The following is an 8,277-nucleotide window of genomic DNA, read 5'->3' on the forward strand; positions in this document are numbered from 1 at the left end:
GCCTGATACAGGGCTTGAACTCACCAACTGTGAGATCATGCATGACCTGAGCCAAAGTCAGACGCTTAACCAACTGAGCTGCCCAGGTGCCCCTATTAGTTTGAACCTTTTAAAACCAAGAAGACATTGGAGCAAAGTAGAAAACACATGGTCTTGGACAGAGAGCACTTGGCTTATTAGCTCTGTGAATTAAGGCAAAAGTTGGCTTAGTTTCCTCTTCTGTAAAGTGTGCAACATCTGCTTCATAGGATTGCTACGAAGATTAAATGAGATAATGATGGTATTAGTATTATTAAATATCTTTAACCAATGTATTAGCATATAGAAAGTTCTCGATAAATGTCACGTGAATTAATCATTTTATTAATACTTAAATTCTGTCTTGTCTCCTGGTGACCAGTAAGATGCAATTATAAGACAAAAGACATTCAACCATGGTTATGGGCATCTTTATGATTTGTTGGTTCTAGATGAAACAGTATATTGCTCTACAAGAATTTGAAATTAGACTGATGTGACTTAATGAACCATGCAGAAAATGATTCTAAACTTTTTTTTTAATTCAATTTTAAAATTTGGAGAAATATGAATTTAGAATTAGAAATTCTGGGTATTGGGTGTAAAGATTACTTAAAAATAAAATCTTTAAAGAAACACTTTCTTGAAAATAACAAAAAAAGAAAACTGTCTCTCCAAGATACGGAGAAAAGTTCTTACATGGGATAGAGGAACAAGAGTTTTGGGAGTTAGCTTCCCATCAGGGGCAGAGAGGAGGTAATAACTATCATTCTGTGTATGCCAAACAGTTGTGGGTGGGGGGGGCAGGGCTGGTGCATATGAATGACATTGATGAGATTCCTTCTACCATGCAGCTGTTGCCAGAAACAGCTCCAGATTGGAACATTGGAATTTCCATATTCATATGTTGTTATTATTTTTTTAAAGGTAATTGAAGAGATTTTTTTATCTTTCTGTTTATCTATCCATCCACACACACAATATATTTCATATATAATAGTAGCATATAACGTGTATTTTATATGTTAACAACTTTTTTTTTCTTGTAAAAACTAAGAAATCTATATTGAGGGGCACCTGGCTGGCTCAGTCAGTGAAGCTGTGACTCTGGATCTTGCATTGTGGGTTTTGAGTCCGACGGTAGGTGTGGAGATTGCTTAAAAATAAAGTTAAAAAAAGTCTATATTGCGGTGCCTGGGTGGCTCAGTTGAGCGTCTGACTCAGGTCGTGATGTCACAGTTTGTGGGATTGAGCTCTGTCTAGAACTCTGCACTGACAGCGTGGAGACTGCGTGGGAGAGGCTCTCCCTCTCTCTCTCAAAATAAATAAATAAACATTAAAAAAAATAAAATAATCTATAGTGAGTGGGAGTTTGCAGTCAAATGCTCTACCCCTGAGCTATACCCCCTATAGTGAGTGGGAGTTTGAACTCAATGTACTCTAAAGTTGCTGTCATTTCAACAATTCTAATTTTGAATCTGTAGCTTTACATATATATTTTCCTCCCCATTATAGAAATTGGATTTTTATTTTTATTTATTTATTTAAAAAAATTTTTTTTAATGTTTTATTTATTTTTGAGACAGAGACAGAGCATGAGCAAGGGAGGGGCAGAGACAGAGGGAGACACAGAATGTGAACAGGCTCCAGGCTCTGAGCCATCAGCACAGATCCTGATGCGGGGCTTGAACTCACAAACCGCGAGATCATGACCTGAGCCAAAGTCGGACGCTCAACCGACTGAGCCACCCAGGCACCCCAGAAATTGGATTTTTAAGGGGTACCTGATTGGCTCAGTCAATAGAACGTGTGACTCTTGATCTTGGGACTATAAGTTCAAGCCCCGTGTTGGGTGTAGAGATTACTTAAAAATAAAATCTTAAAAAAAAAGAAATTGGGTTTTTAATTTTTTTAAATTTTAATTCCAGTATAATTAATATTACATGTTATGATTTTTAAACCTTTGAAGTTCTTTTCCTTCAAGTGGGTGGCAGTGCTTTAAGATTCATGATTTTACTGCCAAATAATGATGTCATCACTTTCTAATCACACTACGGAGGTCTTGTACCTGTAGATACTTAATAAACATTTCTCAAGTAAAATTCCTGAATTAATGAAAGGCGTAAATCACAGGAAGGGAAGAATTAAAGAGAGAGCTGCTTCTATGGCTTTCAGCTCTCTTGGCTCCATTTAAGAATCTACAGAGTCTTGCCTAAAGTTCTTTTGATGACAAATGCAGATACTGACTGACTGAAGGTAGAATTTATTGTAAGGACACATGTGAGCCAGACGCTAGGGTTTATCCGTATTCCTCTCGATTCATTTCCTTTCTCTGCAGTCTCTCTCCATAACTCTCTATCCACACAACAGGGTATATGACAGGGCTACCTCAGGTTCTGAATTCAGTTGCTACAGGCAACCTGGACAGGTTAGGTCTCCCCTGGACAGGTTAGGTCTTCCCCCTGTATTAAAGGGGGGAAAATGCTTTATTTTATTTATTTTATTTTTTATCTTATTTTTTAAAAATCCTAGCTTAATCTTTTACTTTAAATTTTAATTTAATTAGTTTTATTCCATTTTAGTGAGATATAATTAACATAGAGCACTATGGAAGTTTAAGGTGTACAGCATAATGACATGACTTACATACACTGTAAAGCGATGACCATGGTAAGTTAACATCTGTTATCTTGTATAGATTTAAAATAAGAATGTTTTGGGGTGCCTGGGTGGCTCAGTCAGTTGGGCATCTGACTTCAGCTCAGGTCATGATCTCACAGTTGGTGAGTTTGAGCCCCATGTCAGTCTCCGTGCTGACAGCTCAGAGCCTTGGAGCCTGCTTCAGATTCTGTGTCTCCCTCTGTCTCTGCCCATCCCCTGCTTATGCTCTGTCTCTCTCTCAAAAATAAATAAACATTAAAAAAATTTTTTAATCTCTTAAAAATAAAAAAATTGCTTACAAATTACTTTTAAAATATGTAAGTATGTATGAACTTGATATAAAAATAGAAGAGGATATACAAGAGGTGCAACTTGAGAAATTGGGTTCTCTTTCCTATTCCCATCTATGTTATTCCCCATTCCGCTAACCATTTACATAAGCAACCACTTTTGTTAATGCTTGGGTGCCTTTCCAGTGTTTCTTTACTGCAAAAACAAGAAAACACAGTTATATATTATTTTTCTTCTTTATTATGCAAAAAAAGCCTGCTATAAACACTGTTGCATTATTTAGCTACTGCTGCATAACAAATTCCTACACCCCTCACCCCTACCAGAAAGAAAACTTAGCATTTTATTTTATTATTATTATTATTATTATTATTATTATTATTTTAATGTTTATTTTTGAGAGAGAGAGAGAGCGCATGAGCAGGGGAGGGCCCGAGAGAGAGAGAGAGAGAGAGAGAGAGAGAGAGAGAATCTGAAGTAGGCTCCAGCCTCTGAGCTGTCAGCACAGAGCCTGATGCCGGTCTCCAACCCACAAACCATGAGATCGTGACCTATGCCAAAACCAGATGCCTAACTGACCGAGGCACCCAGGTGCCCTGAAAATTTAGCATTTTAAAGCAACACACGTGTATTATCTCATAGTTTCTGAAAGCTCTCAATCCAGGATTGACTTGGCTGAGTAGTTCTGGCTCAAGGCCTCACATGAGACTTCTGTCCAACTTGGGCCAGGGCTTCTGTAAGTGTGACTATGGATAGCGGATCCGCTTCCAGGCGGATGGCTCACTCACACAGCTGTTGGCAGAAAGCCTCAGTTCCTTGCTGCATGGGACCATCAGAGTCACAACATAGCAGTTGGGTTCCCCTGCGTGTGTGATTCAAGAGGAAGAGCGAGGAGGAAGCCGAAACGCCTTTGGTGACCTAGTCTCTGCAGTCACACACTACCACTTCTGTCTCTTCATGAACACGTGACTGAGCCCAGCCCACACTCAAGGAAACAGACCTTGGCTCCCACTCTTTTTTTTTTTTTTAAGATTTTATTCGTAAGTAATCTCTACACCCAACACAGAGCTGGAACTCATAACCTTGAGATCAAGAGTCGTATGCTCCACAAACCGAGCCAGCTAGGTGCCCCTGGATCCAACCGTTGAAGGGAGGAGTGTCAAAGAATTTAAGCACATATTTTAACACTACCATATTGTAATTGTTTTGCACCTTAAAAACCAAAAAAAAGTAACTATATATGTCATGGAGATGTTTCTACACCCACATACCTAAAGCTTCCCCATTCTTTTCTTCATTGTGTGAACATGCCATAGTTAATTTAAAAGATTCCTGTAGATGACCACAGGCATTGGTTTCAGCTTTTACTATTATAAATAATACAGATATAAAGAGTCTTATAATAATATATAATAATATTACTGTATAATAATGCAGATATGAATAGAACCTATGTTGGCATATCTTGGAGAAATCCCCAGAAGTGGGATTGCCAGGTCAAAGAGTAAATTCCATTGTCATTTATTTATTTATTTACTTATTTATTATAAGTTTATTTATATTTATTTTTGAGAGCATGCATGTGCACAAGTGGGGGGGGGGGAGAGAGAGAGAGAGAGAGAGAAAGAGAAAGAGAGAGAGAATTCCAAGCAGTCTCCGTGCCAGCATTGTAGAGCCTGATGTGGGACTGGATCCTGCCAACCATGAAATCATGACCTGAGGTGAAATTAACAGTCGGATGCTGAACCCACTGAGCCACCCAGGTGCCCCTCATTTGTCACTTAAATATATTGCCACATTAACCTCCCCAGGGGTTGTACTCTCCCTATATGCTCAGCCCCTGAGTATGTTGTCATAATTTTTAACTTTGGCCCATCTGATAAGAAATTGTATCTTGTGATGGTTTAATACAGGCGTATATTTTCTCATAGTATATATTGAGCATTTTTTTTTTTTTTTTTTTACAATTTAGGCCTTTTATGCTTCCTTTTCTGTGAACTCTGTATTCATGACCATTCTTTGTTAGCATCATAGTTAAATATGGCACTTTTTTATCTTTATGTTGTGTGTGTGTGTGTGTGTGTGTGTGTGTTGTGCAAGTGTGTAAAGCATAATAAATTTCTGGTGCTGCACTTCCTTCCTCTGGGTCTCCACTCTGATTTTTTGATTTTGTACTCTCACCCCATTTTTCTTCTCACCAACCTCACAGAATAAAAAGACTATTGGTCAATTAATTTCAGGTATTCCTAGCAATGAACTCATCAGAACTTTCTTTAGGAAGAGATTTCATGCTTTTTGCACTCCCTTCTTTTTAGTTTCTCCACTTCATTAAACAAGCAGACAACACTTGAGAGAGAGATAGGCAGTAACACCTATGATGCATTTTTCACCTGTGGGGGCTGCACGGCTGGCCTCATCGTCTTTCATTTCAAAGAGCTGATAAGGCAATGGCCAGGGTTTTAGACGCTCCTGACTACTGAAGGGAATGGCTGCAAAACTTTAATGACCTTTTAGGAAGCACAGGAGAATTTGGGAAAGCATAATGAGCTTCTTAAACCATCTGTGTAACTGTACCTTAAGGAGAAATAAAGTGAGTGTGGAATCCCTTCATTTCCCCTGTCTTCATGCTAAATCTCTCCTGACTTTGTGCCAGCCTGACTCAGGAACATCCGAACAATATCAGGCCTACAATTTTCATATGAAAGTGAATCAAGTGTAGGGATTAGAAGTGTCTATGCACCAGAAAACAAAACCCAAAAACCCTTCCAGCCAGAGACAATTTCATTAACTAAGGTCGTGATTTAGAAGTCTGTAAACACTTAGGGGAATCTGATATGACAGACAATCATTTCCTTAAGGAAACCTCCTCAGCTCACAGTTGTCATAATAAATACAGAGACGGCGGTGACACGAATATGTTTTTGGGTGTGATTTCTAGGTATTGGCCTCTAGGTGAGCTTCCTAGGGCTGCTCTCACAAAGCCTCACAAGTTGGGTGGTTTAAAACAACAGAAATTTAATTTGTCACAATTCTGGAGGCTACGAATCCAAAATCAAGATGTTGGCAGGGACGGTGCTCTCTCAAAACCTCTAGGGGAGGGGCCCTTCCCCCCCCTTTTATTTTTTTTTTAGAGAGAGAACATGCGTGGGTGGGGGAAGGGCAGAGAGAGAGAGAGAGGGAGAAAGAATCTTCAGCTGGCTGCAAGCTCAGCGCAGAGCCTGATGAGGGCTCAATCCCACAACCTTGGGATCATGACCTGAACTGAAATCAAGAGGTGGGTGCTCAACTGACGGAGCCCCCCAAGCACCCCGGGGAGGGGCCTTTCTTGTCTCTTCCAGCTTCTGGAGCCCCAGCTGTTCCTTCTGCGTCTGCTCCTGTCTTCACATGGCCGTCTCCCCTCTCATGGAATTAGGGACCACTTCTAATGACCTCATCTTAACCTGATGACATCTGCAAAGACTGTTTCCAAATAAGGTCACATTCACAGGTGAGGGAAGGTTAGTACTTGACTACATCTTTTTTGGAGGACACTTTCTAACCCATAACAGGCTCTAATCCTCTCTGATGGGTTTGCTGTGGCCTTTGGTCTCTGCTATTGTGTTTACAATTCCAAAGAGAAAGCAGGTCAGTTGAAACAAGTGTAAATTCTTTAAATCTGTGGATTTTGCCCTGGATAGCTAACCTCGAAGAACTGCCTTTAAGCCTCATTCTTGAAGCACAGATAGGAACTTTCTCTAGACTCTGTCCTGGCTATGAGGGGAAGTGCTCGCCTCCCTGGGGGGAAGGGAAGTCTCAGGTGTGCTAGTTCAGAAATGGCATCATCTCATCCTCTCTTCTGGTAGAGCTCCCTCCTCCCCACTTTATACTGGGGAGCTCTGCTCATGACTTGGTATCAGAGTCCTTGCCTCTGTCTTGAAGAAGATGAAGTGGGGTGGGGGGTAGGTATGTCTAACGGGCTTTATACTGCAACCTGAAGGATTTCTCTTTCTCATTTTGAGCTTGTATCACACTACGTCAAAACCTTCTTTTCACCCACACCAACAATGTGCTGAATGCTGACTCTCCTCCTGAGGGGGAAATTTCACTGAAGTCCATTGCTTGCCTCTGTGTCCTTGTACTCTAACATGACAGATGACAGGTGAGACTTAAACATGGCGATATTTGGGGGCTCCTGGGTGGCTCAGTTGGGTAAGTGTTTGGTTACTTTGGTAACCAACTCTTGGTTCCAGCTCAGGTCATGATCTCACGGTTCGTGGGATGGAGCCCCACGTTGGGCTTCATGCTGGTGGACATTCAGCTGCTCTAGCTGCTTGGGATTCTCTCTCCCTCTCTCTCTCTGCCCCTCCCCTGCTCATGTGCGCTCTCTCTCTCTCTGTCTGTCTCCAAGTAAGTGAATAAACCTAAAAGAATGAAAAAAAATAAAAATGGTGATATTTTGAGCCAAAGACACTGTTAATACATAGATGAGTGGCATGGAGATGGTGTGTTATTGCTGGTGGGAATGTAGAATGGCATAGCTATTGTGGAAAACAGTATGGTGGGTCCTCAAAAAATTAAACACAATTGCCATATGATCCAGTAGTTCCATTTTTGGGTATACACCCGAAAGAAATGAAAATAGGGACTCAAACAGGTATTTGTGCACCCATGTTCATAGCAGAATTATTCACAATAGGCAAAGGCAGAAACTATCCAAGTGCCTATAGACAAATGAATAGATAAACGAAATGTGGCATATACATATGGTAGAATTTTATTCACCTTGAAAAGGAAGGAAATTCTGACACCTGCTACAATGTGGATGAACCAGTGAAATAAGCCAGTTGCAAAAGGAAAAAATATTGTGTGATTCCTCTTTTATAAGGTTCCCAGAGTAGATCAATTTCTAGAGACAGAAAGTAGGATGATGGACACAAGCGGCTGGGGAAAAAGGAGGATGGGGAGTTGGTGGTTAATGGGTACAGGGTTTCAGTTTAGGTTGATGAAAATGTTCTGGAGATGGATGGCAGTCAGTGAGGGTGGCACGATGTGAATGTACTTAATGTCACTGAAATATACATCCAAATGGTTAAAATGGTAAATTTTATGTTATCTGTATTTTACCATGATTTACAAAAAAATTTTTTTTTGAGAAAGAGAGAGAACACACTTGGTAGTAGGGGAGGGAGAGAGAATCTTATGCAGGCTCCATACCTAGCATGGAACCCCATGCAGGGCTTGATCTCATGACCATGAGATCATGACCTGAGCTGAAACCAAGAGTTGCCTGCTTAACGGACTGAGCCACCCAGGTGCCCCGCCATGATT

General features: G+C 40.5%; 1 long non-coding RNA gene across 1 annotated transcript in view; it reads left to right on the forward strand.

The window, feature by feature from the left end:
• Positions 1 to 6,459, forward strand: part of LOC123584954 — a 71,698-nt gene extending 65,239 nt beyond the window's left edge. The window contains exon 4 of the long non-coding RNA XR_006705797.1: positions 6,309 to 6,459. This is a non-coding gene — a long non-coding RNA (uncharacterized LOC123584954). The remainder of the gene's footprint in view (positions 1 to 6,308) is intronic.
• The last annotated feature ends 1,818 nt before the right edge of the window (positions 6,460 to 8,277 follow it).

This window comes from Leopardus geoffroyi, chromosome C3, assembly GCF_018350155.1.
Source record: "Leopardus geoffroyi isolate Oge1 chromosome C3, O.geoffroyi_Oge1_pat1.0, whole genome shotgun sequence".
In the NCBI taxonomy this organism is placed as follows: Eukaryota; Metazoa; Chordata; class Mammalia; order Carnivora; family Felidae; genus Leopardus; species Leopardus geoffroyi.